We start from the raw sequence: 14,651 nt of genomic DNA on the forward strand, positions 1-14,651 counted from the left end.
AGCTCTGACTCAATTCTAGTCATTCTTTTCGGATTTTTTTTATAGAAACTGAATAATTTTTAAGTGTTAGTCATTGTTGCTTGCTCTTTGCTTCTAAATACAAGTGGAAAATCATGTTCCTGAAAACCAGTTTTCAATTCTGGTGATTCACCTGATTTTTTATAGTAATACAATTCCTCAGTGGTTTTTAAATGAAGTGGAAGGTTCCAATTCTTTTTCAATGGCCGTGGCAATATATTTTTTAAGTTGCCAGTTTACAGAGCTTGCAATATATTAATTTCTGTAATGCTATTCTATTCCTGCTTCCATCCCAGCACTTGCATTCGATTCATTAATATCTTTAATAATAAAATGTAATCCAGCCTCTTTCTTCAGAATATTCATCTTTTATACTAACTTCAAGGAGTTAGGTGTTTTGAAGGCATAAACTTTTTTTTTTATTCGTGTGAAATTTCTATTGTTCATATCAATACCTGCTTGGTAAATTTCCTATATTTTTGAGCAAATTGGGTTATTTAGTTTAATGGAGAAATTTTGAATAAAGCAGCCCCTTTTTGAACCGCTTGAATATGAAGCAGTTTAGGTAAATTTTGTGCAATACCTTGTGCACATTTTATTAAGTAATTAGGCAGAAGTATAGTGCTCATTTATATTATTATTTTTATAGTAGTAGTAGTAGTAGTAGTAGTAGTAGTAGTAGTAGTAGTAGTGAAAGATTTTATATTTGATTAATATTAATATATGGTTATCTTTATTTGAAGTTTTGTATTATGTACTTGCAATTCTGAAAGAACATTGTCCTGTATGTAACCGCTAAATATATGGAATAAGCAATGTAATCAGTTCGCTTTTAAAACAAATATTTTTAAGGCATTTAGGAAAATACGCTTTGTCGAAGTACCATGGCGAGAAAAGAAATAAGCAACCGATTAAAGAAATGTATTAGTGAAGAGTAACTGACGTGAGGGTAATTTTCCAAGATTAAAATGTACGTAGATGTCTGGGGGTAGAACGTATGACAGTTGGTAAAATCAGCTGTTATGAGTTCGGGGGGAAAACCTGGCACTGTTCGCGACTGCCCTCGAAGCTGGACCTGCAGAATCTTGTTGAAAATTAGCAGACTAAACCCAGGCCAGGCCAGGCACAGCAGCAGCACAAAGTCAGTATCGCTTGTGACGTCGGTCGGGTAGGGTGTGCTCGCTCGCTCTCCGGTGAACCACCACACGTGGCTGATTATTATTTTTCTGTTTTTTTGTTGTAAAGTCCGAGATGGTGTCCGTTGTTTTAAAAAAATGGTTGTAGCCGGTGGAATTAAATGAAAAGCGCCGATGAATATTAACGTTTGAGAATGTTTTTGACATCTGATACTAAAATCACAAGGAATAAGACTGCCTGTGGTGATGTTTTAATAACTGACGTTTTGCTGCGTTGCTGATTCAATAGTTATTTCGTTGGGGTTCGTAAAAGTAAAGGTGAGTGAATTCTTGGTTTAAGGCTGAAATAGTTTTTTGTGTTCTACGTAGAAAAATCGAAATGTTGCAAGGGCTTATTACTGTAAATGCATTTAGTGTAATGCACACTGTAAACAAAGAAAACGGCAATTATTTAGCTTAGCATTTTGCGTGTTTGGACGATGGGGAAGGATAGAGAGCATTCAATTCTTGTAATGGTGCGACAAATATTGACTTGATACATTGTGTATATACACATTCCCCCGATAGATAACTTAGCAATAGAGCGCTCATTGCTGGCACCTTTATGATAGGCTTATTAATTGATAATGATAGATCCTGTTTCGTGTCAGTTCACATTAGGCCTAAAAACAATTCAGATATAGCGATAATTTGTGTGAATTTTCGAAAATGATTGTTCAAGCATATTCCGATCTCCAAGGAGCCAATTCATTGCTACTATTTGCTGGCGTTTCCTGAATGTAATTTTCTGTTTATTTTCTCTTCCCTCATATTTATTCCTCTCGTATTCATAGCCGCCTGTTGAGGTTCCCCGTTGGACGTGTGGTTTACGTGCTGGCCTACCAATTTGGTAGTCGCGAGTTCGAGTCCCCGCTCTGCCAACCTGGAATCAGAGGAACTTATTTCTGGTGATTAGAAATTCATTTCTCGATATATTGTGGTTCGGATCACACAATAAGCTGTAGGTCCCGTTGTTAGGTAACCAATTGGTTCCTAGGCGTGGAGAAATATCTAATCCATCGGGATAGCCCCGTCAGAGCTGTTAATGAGCTCAGTGGTCTGGTTAAGCTAAGATATACTTAACTTATAGGCTGTTGACTCTGTCCATAAGGGTTTTCAGCCGAAGATTCAAAGAAAGAACGAAAGACAGAAAGGAAAGTGATATCAGTTTTACTGTATAGAAAAATAGTTGGCCGTGAGTTCGATTCTCGGGCATTCTAGTGGGGCGTTAGAGATGTGTATTTCTGGTGAAAGAAGTTCACTCGCGACGTTGGTCCCGTTGCTGAATAACCACTGGTTCCATGCAACGTAAAAACACCATCCTAAGAAACAAAACCAAACGATATTCTATTTTGAGTTGAAGAGAACTGTAGATTTTTTATTCAGTGACCTCTTGTCAAGGCAAGGAATAGACGGATATTCGTGATCCAGAACTTCGCTGTCGAATTTGTTCTGCCGAATCTGATCGGGTTCTATTCCTCTCGTTCTTTTGTCATCACGCTTTATCGCCCCCCCCCACCCCCCCCCCCTTTCGCTCCCTTTCTGTTTTTGTTGTTATTGCGTTTACTGTTTCAACGAAACTTAGACGTAAGATTGTTTCTTAGTTCACTCAAAGAGAGGCAGAAAGACAACGCTAATATATTCCCGCGCAGAAACATCAGTAACAGTTACAGTGGCCTCTTTAATACTCGATTGTAACAATAGATCTTATATATTTTTTGCATATGCCCAGAAAAAAACTCAATTTCGACGGTAATTGCAAATAAGTTCACTTCTATTTGAATTTAGAGTTAGTTGAAAATATTAGAATGTAAGAAGTGTTTAATGTGTCTACGATGTTCACGTGGATACCAGACATACATTATATATATGTATATATATATACTCATATGCGTATGTGTGCTTTTATATATATATATATATATATATATATATATATATATATAGGTTATATATATATATTATATAGTATAATCACGCACTTCGATACGGGTTTGACTAGTTGTAAACTTATTTGCATAGTGTACACTGTACTGATGTTATCAAAGTCCTGATTACACGTACAATGTTGGTCAGGTAAGTGCTTGGTGGTGATTAGAATTTTTGTATACGTTTGCTTGCTAGACAACTTTTCCAGTATGAATAATTCAGATAGGCCAATTGTTTTTATTATATTATTATTGTTATTATCATTAATTGTTGTTGTTTGTAGTATTAATTCATCTACAGTTTTAAAGAACATGAACAGGCAATTTCCCTTGAATAAAATAATACGGAAGGGCGAGAAGCTTGTAATGATATAGGATACAAAGAAGGTTTATGTAGGTGAGAGAGTAAACGAGCATTTAAAAGTTTCTGAAACGCCTTCGTAAGCTTAAATGAGAATGCGTAAGATTTTGTTTGTACATACAATTTAAATGCTGATCATGTGCAGTGTTGTCATTTGCTATTTGTGGATTGTTTCTAGTTTTATTTGTTGTTTATTTAATTAAGTTCACTCATACTTCAAAGTCTTTTCTCTTCCTTTCTTTCTTCGCTAGCAATGTGTGCATAATAATAATATGATTAGATTTGCCGTCATCCAGCTCGGGTCCAACCTCCCCTCATTAGTCCGACCCTCTAGTATATTACCGGCCTTATTGGCGTTATCGGTTCAGTATCAGTAATAATAATAATAGTAATAATAATAATAATAATAATAATAATTATAATAATAATTATTATTATTATTATTATTATTATTATTATTATTATTATTATTATTATTATTATTATTATTATTCAGAGTAAGAACCCTATTCTTATGGAACAAGTTCACATACGCCACTGTCTTGAAATTCAATCTTCCAAAGAAAATGGTGTTCATTGGAAAGGCGTAATAGAAGGTAAAAGAAAATAAAGAAAGAGATCAGTTATTAGAAAAACACAGATAAATTAACAAATAAATGAATAAATAAATAATGTGTGTGTGTGGTAGTTAAAGAAAGTTGGGAGTACTTGGACAAGAGCATATGACGTGGAGTAACTTATCATGTCATGGGCGAGAATGTCATGTCGGATTTAACACGGTCTTGTCATCATAAGAGAGTGTCTGATTTTGTCACACGTCGCGTTTATGATATAACACTGTTTAGGATGGGGTTGGGTGGTTTTATTCGTTATTTGTTTTATGTATATAATATAGTTGTAATAGCCACAGTGCTCTCTGAACTTCTCGAATTCTTCGCGCCTTTTTTTGGATACGTTTACCCAAAAAAAAGCGCGAAGAATTCGAGAGAAGTTAAGAGGACATTATGGCTATTACAATTACATATGTATTCGGTGAAAAGTGACCAATCGATTCTACTTTATATATATATCTATAATATATATATATATAATATATATATATTGTATATATATATATATATATTACCATACACATATTTAAATCTAATATATAGCTACAATGCTCTCTTAACTTCTCAAATTCATTGCTCTTTTTTGGATACGCTTGTCACTGCGAAGCCTCGAGATCCAACCTCAAAGAAAATATGAAAGAATTCATGAACGTATCTCGAGGTTTTGCAGTGACAAGCGTATCCAAAAAAAGAGCAAAGAATTTGAGAAGTTAAGAGGGCATTGGGGCTATATATATAATATATATTATATATTATATATTGTTTATATTTGTATTATTATATATATATATTTATTTGTATATATATATATGTGTGTGTGTGTGTGTGTGTGTGTTTGCGTGCGTGTGCGTGCGTGCGTGTGTATACTGTATGTCTAATGCATATGTACATATATCTGATTTGAACCATCAGAATTTTCATTTACTATATAGTATATTTAATGTAAATGTATATATAAATATATATGATTTATACTTAAATGATTATATATACATATATATGTATTTGAATTACTATTTTTCATTTAATACTAATGTTCGTTTACTGCGCAGATATTGTGAGCACCAGGGTCTGTAGACTCAGTAAAACTCACACTTAATTTTAAAGTTTTTTTTTTTTTCTTATTTTTATTTAGCGTCTTTCTCGTAAATCTCAGATTTGTTAACATTTATGTTCTTGTTAGGGTGTTTTGGGAGAGAAGAGCCGACTGTGGACGCACGCAGACATGCTTGTATTTGTGCCCAAATGTACTACTTGATGTATTTTTCTTTGTAGGCCATGTACTTGCAAGAACAAAAGAGATTATTGTCTGCTTTGTATATTGTGTGTTATGTCTTTTTGGACAAATTTGTGCTAATAGTTGTATATTTTGTCAATAAAAAGAACTAACTAACTACATGTAGCGGATGTGCGTATTTAGATAAACGTTAATAATCCAGCCTCATCGTTAGTGAAAACAAACACCTAGAATCATTATTTAATTCTTTATCCCAATGATAAACGGAAAACATCCTGCGTCATCGTCACTACCAGCAAACAGTCGTAAGTTTTCATCTTAGCGCTTTAAAATGCCATGCTGATTATTACTCATTTTTCATCTTATAAAAAAATACCACTTAATCACTACTGCAAAAAATACCACTTATTCACTACTGCCTGCCTCTCATCCATAAAAAATGCCACTAAATCACTACTGCAAAAAATACCACTTATTCATACTGCCTGCCTATCTCATCCTTTTTCGTCTCCAAAACAAAAGAACGGAAGTATTGTCCGCGGAGCTGCTGCTACTAGCAGGCATTTGTAAGTTTTCGTCTAAATTATAAATTGAAATTTCTTTTTATTGCCCATTTTCTTTCTTCAAGAAAATAAAATCCCCCTTAATCAAGTGTCAGACTTTTTCATCTCCGAGACAGAAGAACGTATAAGAGCGAACATTAGTCAGTTTTCATCAAAGTTATTAAAAAACATTGCTTTTTATCAAATATTTTCCATCTTCAAACATAAAATAAAATCCCTCTGAATCAAGCGTCAAACTTCATTATCACAGAGACGAAAGAACGTAAGAGCGAACATTAGTCAGTTTTCATTGGCTCTTTATTAATATTTTCCATCTTCAAGCAGAAAATAAAATCCCCCTTAATCAAGTGTCAACCTTTTGCATCTCTGAGACAAAAGAACCTAAGAGAGGTCCGCGGAGCCACCCGAATCCCGTGTAGTACTAGAACCATAGCATTGCGAGTCTGTTGAACGCGGTGGTGGTTTTAGTAGGCGTCGCATATAGTATGCACCCTTCTCGCGTTACGTGCTTTGGTTACAACGGAGTGCTACTTGAACCCTCTCTTAGTAGTTTAGCGCTACTTTACGGCTGGGCTACTTCGGCTTACTACCCCAATAGTTTAGCATGTGTTTAGAGGATAAAGAAAAGGGAGAAAGAGGGGTGTTGATATTTAAGAAAAACCTAACAGAGTTTTAAAGTAAATGAAGAAAATAAGAAAGAGATATGTCCAGAGGTAGATATCGTTACTGGGAGAAAGACCGTACGAGCTGTAAGTTAATTGAAAGCCATTTGTTCTAAGGTCTCGGAGGCCATTGTGAACTGAAGCGCTGTTGCATAACGTTTTCAGAATTGATTATTGGGGCGAGTGATTTCCAAAAATGATAGAAGTGTTGTCATTACTGGTAAGCTAACTTGCATTGCGTCATTGTGTTTGTATTTAGTAACATGGGGAACGTACGTTGCGCGCGCACACACACACACACACACACACACACACACACACACACACACACACACACACATATATATATATATATATATATATATATATATATATATATATATATATATTATATGAAAAAAAGCTTAATGGTATTTTTGCACATTTGTGCAGTTATCAGGAAGTTAGTGTACAGAAATAAATGTTGAAATGATACGTATAAATTTAAGCCGTTTGGAGTGCATACGTTCACGAGAGAGAGAGAGAGAGAGAGAGAGAGAGAGAGAATTATTTGCAACAGGATCTCGACCACCAAGCATCATGATCGACATCCTTCTATCTCCAGTAGGATTCTGAACTCCCTTTCGAACCTTATCTCCCGCCAGGCGTCGTCTGTTTCCTTTCAGCCTGAGGAAGTAGGGGCTCCTCCGCTTTCCCATCGGGAGGGCGCTGGAGAGAGCAAGGTCTCGGGGTCAGAGGTCACTCCAAGAGAGCTGTTTTCGTATTCAGTGGATGCAGTCCAGCGTGAAATGAATAATAGATAACGAGGACGGAGTTGATAAAAAGATAACCAAAGTGAGATGATAGAATTATTCTTTTTATTTTTCCTTTTTTTTTTCCTAATTTTTTTAGGGTGCTTTTGGGAAGTAAAGAAAGAATAAGAGCCGGGTGGATATAGCTAAGTGTATATATATATATATATATGTTTACTGTTCTTGCAGGAGAGGTGATTGACTTATGATTCTCTCTCTCTCTCTCTCTCTCTCTCTCTCGTTTGTTTGTTTGTACTGTGATGCGAGAGTAAAAGTTTCATAGTGTAGCCTTCGATTTTGTGATTTGATAAACGAGTCTCTCTCTCTCTCTCTCTCTCTCTCTCTCTCTCTCTCTCTCTCTCTCTCTCTCTCTCTCTCTGTTTTTTCCGTACCCGTAGTGGAGAGTAATATAATTTTATTTATTAGTCGTTTATTTTGTGACTTTGATAAAGTAGAAAACAGTGAGTCTTGTAACATAACTTTTGGCTTTTTGCTAAAACCACCATTTCTATAAACCAAACAATTTTTTTTTCATGGACATGTGAATTGTAATTATTCGATCGTTGCTTTCTAATGAATGATCATATTCCATTCGTCATTTTGACGAAAACAAAGCGTTTTTGAAATCATAACCTTCTTAAGAAAAGTAATTCACTACCACAGCTCTACTTAGTGTCTTGTTTGTGCAGTTGAAACGGTTTGAGACGAGGCGGTCTTGTAACCAAAGGCCGGTCAGTCAGTACTTCAGAGGAGAAGCGCCTCAGTGGCGTGATCGGTATGGTCTTGACCTGCCACCTCGGTGGACGCGAGTTCGATTCTCGGGCATTCCATGAGGGGTTAGAGATGTGTATCTCTGGTGATAGAAGTTCATTCTCGACGTGGTTCGGAAGTCACGTAAAGTCGTTGGTCCCGTTGCTGAATAATCACTAGTTCCATGCAACGTAAAAACACCATACAAACAAGCAAACTCCAAAAGAGGCACATTGTACTGTGCGCATGCGTAGTGCCCACAGGGTTCGGAACGGAACGGTTCGACCGTGTAAAGTGAGACTTGGGAGATTTGTCAGAAGTTAAGGCCGATATTATTTACTCTCCCAGAACCTGCTCCGTTCCCGGCTTGGGTGGGTTTGGCAATCGGATACTGTAGGTTTTGGCTGGTGTTCCGTATCTGCTCTAAATGCGGTTATTTTTTCTATTTTTATTTATTATTTTTTTCACTGTAGGCGACGTGATGCTTCCTAATAATTGTTTTATTGTTTATGACCTATTTTTTTTTATTTATGACCTGTTTTTTATTGTTTATGACCTAATTTTTTAATTGTTTACGACCTAATTTGATATTGGCCTAATTTTTAAGATTGTTTATGACCTATTTTTAAAAATTGTTTACGACCTCATTTTTTGTTGTTCATGGCTTAATTTTTTACTGTTTATCGCCCGAATTTTTAATGCTTATGACCTAATTTTTTTATTGTGTATAACTGGATGGCGATTCACAGAGTAGCGATATTATATATATATATATATATATATATATATATACTATATATATATATATATATATATAAATATATATATAACTTATATGTATGTATCTGCTTATGAAGTATCGCGCATTTCTGTGTGCCCATACATATAAACACAATTCGAGTTTGTTGTATATTCCTAATGATTTTCAGCATCACTTATGATTGCCTATATATCAGTTGTGTGTAAGTGTATAATATTAAGTGGTATATGCGACATGAAAACGACCCAGGATCTCGGTATTAAATAAGAACTCGCTCCCTTGGTATCAGATGTCTGCAATCATCGGTGTCTGACATCGGCACATTGGCACTTCTATGAAATTTCCACGGTTACGTCTTTTCATTTTATGGAGGCTATTATCACGCTGACGTACTCTCTCTCTCTCTCTCTCTCTCTCTCTCTCTCTCTCTCTCTCAAATGTATGTAATAACCATTTTTAATGGAATTAAGTATTTTCACTTTTGATTTTAACTCTCTCTCTCTCTCTCTCTCTCTCTCTCTCTCTCTCTCTCTCTCTCTCTCTCTCTCTCTCTCAAATGTAGTATGTAATAACCATTTTTAATGGAATTAAGTATTTTGACTTTCAATTTTAACTTACACACACCCTCTCTCTGTCTCTCAAATGTATGTAATAACCATTTTTAATGGAATTAAGTATTTTAACTTACACTCTCTCTCTCTCTCTCTCTCTCTCTCTCTCTCTCTCTCTCTCTCTCTCTCTCTCTCTCTCTCTCTCTGTGGGGCCTTTAATTGCAAGCAATAAAGGTACATGGCGCAAAGAGGATATGCCCTATCGGCTGGCATCATGGAATGGAGTGATCTTACAATGGCATCTTCATCGTCTGTCTTTTATTAGTGTCCCGGATCGAGTTCTTCTTCTTCTTCTTCTCCTCCTTCTCCTCCTCTTTCTTCTTCTTCTTCTCTTTCTTCTTCTTCTCCTCTTTCTTCTTCTTCTGTCTCAGGAAAGGTGGGAGTTCTTCAGGGTTTCATTTTTAATCTCTCTCTCTCTCTCTCTCTCTCTCTCTCTCTCTCTCTGATTGTGTGAATGTCCTATAAAAATCGGTGGTTGTGAATTAATAGGTTTGTTTTTTCGGTAAAATAAGAATGAGCGAGAGAAGAGAGAGAGAGAGAGAGAGAGAGAGAGAGAGAGAGAGTCCAAGTTAAAATCAAAAGTCGAAATACTTAATTATATTAAAAATGGTTAGTGCATGCATTTCAGAGAGAGAGAGAGAGAGAGAGAGAGAGAGAGAGAGAGAGAGAGAGAGAGAGAGGTGTCTGGCATATGTCCATCACTGAAACGCCATTGAATGGGAAGCCATAAAGACAAGGGTTTTACTGTCAAATCATTGCATGCTTTCAGTACCTACATGTCTGGCACAACTCTTGACAGTGCAAGCATGGCTGTGATACGTGCTTAGATTTCATGAGGTTATTTAAAGACCTTTGTGGAATTCAGTCAGTCTCTGCTTATGTTATTTAAAGTAATTTTCCCCTTATCGCTGTTTAAGTTGTTAGCTGCAAGAGCAAAAAAAAAAAAAAAAAAAAAAAAAAAAAAGAGTTTCTTGGCAGGTGTTTAATTTAAATGAGGGAATATTTAGTTTTTTTTTGTTATTGAATATTTTAACTGTTACTGCTGTCATTTATTATTATTATTTATTATTATTATTATTATTATTATTATTATTATTATTATTATTATTATTATTATTATTATTATTATTATTTTATTTATTTTATTTTATTCATTTTTTTTTTTGTCTATCAGTCATCCTATTCGACTGCGTGGTTTTTATAGTGTGGGGTTCCGGCTGCATTTTGCCTCCTTATAGTAGTCCAACACTTTTCTTACTCTGTGCGCTCTTTCTAGTAGCACACACTTTTGCATGAGTTCTGGAGCTATTTCAGCATCTAGTTTTTTCAGGTTCCTTTTCAGGGATCTTGGGATCGTGGCTAGTGTTCCTATGATTATGAGTACAATTTCCACTGGCATATCCCATATCCTTCTTATTTCTGTTTTCAGGTCCTGATGCTTATCATTTTTTTCTCTCTCTTTCTCATCTACTCTGGTGTCCCATGGTATTGCGACATCAATGCGTGATACTTTCTTCTTGGTTTTCTCAATCAACGTCACGTCTGGTCTAGTGGCACGTATTACCCTATCTGTTCTGATACCATAGTCCCAGAGGATCTTTGCCTGATTGTTTTCTATCACTCCTTCAGGTTGGTGTTCTTACCATTTATTACTGTAAGCTAGTTGGTGTGTCTTACACAGGCGTCAGTGGAGGGCTTTTGCTACTGAATCATGCTTCTTTTTGTACTGGTTCTGTGCAAGTGCCGGACATTCGCTTGCTATGGGGTTTATGGTCTCGCTTTTCATATTGCACTTCCTGCATTTGGGTGAGATGTTATTTCCATCTAACTATTATTATTATTATTATTATTATTATTATTATTATTATTATTATTATTATTATTATTATTATTACTACTTGTGTTTATATACACTCATGGTGAATTTATCATAATATAAGGTATATTTTATATAGTATATAGTATATATATGTATAAATACAATATACATACATATATATATATATATATATATATATATATATATAGATATATATATTATATAGTCGGGATTGGAGTTATTAGAACAATACACATATTCCTTCTCTATATACCCTTATACGGTATGTACAAACTTACCAATACATGCATGTAGTGAATGGATATTAGGAACAATGAGGCCTAGGGACATACTCGTTGAAACATAATGTGTACACACACACACACACACACACACACACACAATGAACAGTCGTATGGAAAAGGTAGAACACCCAACTGAATAATGTATAAAAACAGACAGATGAAGAATGAATAAAGGAAATTACTCTTCTTGTATAGTTGTATAGGACGAAATGCAGTTTATTATTATGAATAAGTTTCGGGAACCGTTGATATTTTCTAAATTCATTCGAAAGGAAACTCGAGAAGGACTTACGTAGTCGTCTTAGAAGTGCCTTATGTAGTGGGAGGCTTTTAATTGAGTTATTCAGGGTTGCTCAGACAATCTAAATGATGAATGGGAGTTTTTTCCCCCCCGTCCCTTTGGATTGGAGGGTAATGGGACGTTATGTGGAAGTGCCTCATTTCAGTTTTTTATTAATTTATTTATTTTTTTTGCGTCATTAGTCGTTGGCTTTTAAAGCCGAGTAATGAGGTGGTCTTGTGTGTGTGAACGTGCGTGGTTTCTAAGTGATATATATATATATATATATATCTATATATATATATATCTTATATATATATATATATATATATATATATCGAGATACAATGTCCTTTAATATCTAATTCGCTCTACCTCGGAATTAATATCCGAGAGGAATTCTTATATACATCTAAAAAGTATTATCTTGAATCGGGTAGGAATTCCTATTGAATTCCGGGAAAATGCTTTGATAAGGTTGTATTAGATGTTATTCTATATCGTTAACTATAAATCGCCCATAGTCAACAGTTTTATAAGTCTAAGTGTATGTCTGAATGGTAAAATCGAAGCAAGAAATTCTAGTGCTAGTCTTATATAGTACTTATCCTATGTTCATTTATTTGTGATGTTAATTAATTACATATTATATATATTACAGATGGCTACTTTCAAAAAGTTACCATAAAACTAAAATAGATTAATTTGTAGGAAAACAACAAAGAGACGAGCTGTTACAATGATTGTTTAGCGGCCCGTCTCCCCCACCTGCAGCAGTTTCTGCCTTTTACTCTTTATTAACTCCCTGTGGGGTCTTCCTATCAGGAGGTTCGACCTCTTCAGTTTTACCTGGTTCCAATTGTCACCTGTAAACAAAATTTTCAAGCCTGCTGTATTGGAGTCTAGAATCTAGATTCAGTGGTCTGATTGAATTATATAATAATAATAATAATAATAATAATAATAATAATAATAATAATAATAATAAATAATAATAATCCATAATAAAATCCATAAAATCCAAGAGTACCTGATTTATTTGTCCTCCCCCAGGTGACAGTAGGGAAGGCATGCCACAGCCACCCACCCCCTGCAAACCGGTTTGTCCACCCCGGGTGGGGAATTGGTAGGTAGGAGAGACATTCGTCCGCCTTCTGCAAACCTGTTTGCTCGGCCCAGGGGGGCGAGGGGTTTCTGGGGTACGTAGGGGATCGGGAGGGTAGGAGAGAAAGCAACCCCGGGTTCCAGCGCACGTAGTACGTGCCAACAAGCTCGTAATGATAATGATTGTAATTAAAAGATAATAATAATAATAATCAACAGGGATCTGAGAAGGGAACAGCTATTCAACCGACAAAAAATATGGATAAGAAAGGATCCTGAGGTAAACAGCAAATTCAGTTCAATTATATATATAAAAAAAGCGGCTGATGGATTTTAACCCCGATAAATTCGTGATCCTGCCTATGAGGTTACATATCTATGATTGACGATCCGGAACTAGCCAGCCGGATCTGGTAAAGCTTTCTCAAAGTTACCCTCGGAAGTATCTGAAAATTCTGGCTAGTGTCCGGTAACTTAGCCGTTAGATTTTTGTGGTAATTCGGATTTTAATTTCAGTTCGAATTACGAGTATTTTTTCCCCAATCCATAATTCCTTTAATGAATCCACCTAGATCCGGTTTTCTACATCCGGACCGATAAGAAATTATCGTCATGCGGTCTCTTACACGTGGCCATCATTTGTTGCTGGTTCAAATCCGTTCATCAATTTATTCCACTGTATTTTTCCGAGCAACAATACAAAATTCTTGTATTTATATTCATATGTTTTGTTAATAAATATTTATTTCCAAATAAAAAGTTAAGATTATTAAATTCATTTGATCGCTAATAAATAATATATTCCCTCGTTTGTCATCGCTCGTGTTGATAATGCATTATGTATTAGGATGAAGCTGTTTATGGTAGTAATTGTATCGTCTGTACCAACTGCATTAACTAGGATGTTTTTTATAGTACCCCCTGCTATATTACCACGTTATCGTAAGTAATTTTTGTTGTCATTATCGCCATTGCTGTTATATTTCTCTTAATAAAAACTTATTTCCCAGTAACAGGTTAAGATTATTTTATTTATATTCAATTTTGCAATAAATACTAAATTCTCTCGTTTGGCATCGCCGGTGTTGATAATGCATTATGTATTAGGATGAAGCTGTTTATAATCGTAATTTTATTGTCTGTAACAACTGCATTAACTAGGAATTTTTTTTATAGTTCCTTCTGTTATATTACCACGAAAGTGTGATTAATTTTTGTTACCGTTTTCGTCATTGTTGTTATGTCCTGTAAAAGCCGTTCAAGGTCGAAGGGAGTGACTTGATGAAAACACAAGATAGTTTTTTTGAGAGGTGACCTCGGTTAACAAATAATGCGACAACTTCAAGGCTTCTTCATTGCTATTATTATTCAGATTATTATTCAGTTTTATAATTTTTTTTTTACTTTAACCTTCGCCTTATATCACAAGTAAACAATCATGGGTTTTAATTTCTGTGTTGAGTGTTCATGTCATTTCGGAATATTTTTACACCATTATTATTATTATTATTATTATTATTATTATTATTATTATTATTATTATTATTATTATTATTATTATTAGCTACAAAAATAAAGGGAGATTATTCACTTTCCAAACTGAAGGACACATGTACATAAGTAACTAAATAATCTAATATAATAATAATAATAATATTATTATTACTTATATTATT

At 34.9% G+C, this 14,651-nt stretch overlaps 1 protein-coding gene across 1 annotated transcript in view; it reads left to right on the plus strand.

Moving 5' to 3' along the window:
* Nucleotides 1–1,157: 1,157 nt before the first annotated feature.
* LOC135201752 (uncharacterized) overlaps nt 1,158–14,651 on the plus strand; it is a 231,910-nt gene continuing 218,416 nt past the window's right edge. The window contains exon 1 of the mRNA XM_064230978.1: nt 1,158–1,472. The gene's annotated coding sequence lies outside the window, so the exon portion shown is untranslated. The remainder of the gene's footprint in view (nt 1,473–14,651) is intronic.

Source organism: Macrobrachium nipponense, chromosome 28 (assembly GCF_015104395.2).
Source record: "Macrobrachium nipponense isolate FS-2020 chromosome 28, ASM1510439v2, whole genome shotgun sequence".
In the NCBI taxonomy this organism is placed as follows: Eukaryota; Metazoa; Arthropoda; class Malacostraca; order Decapoda; family Palaemonidae; genus Macrobrachium; species Macrobrachium nipponense.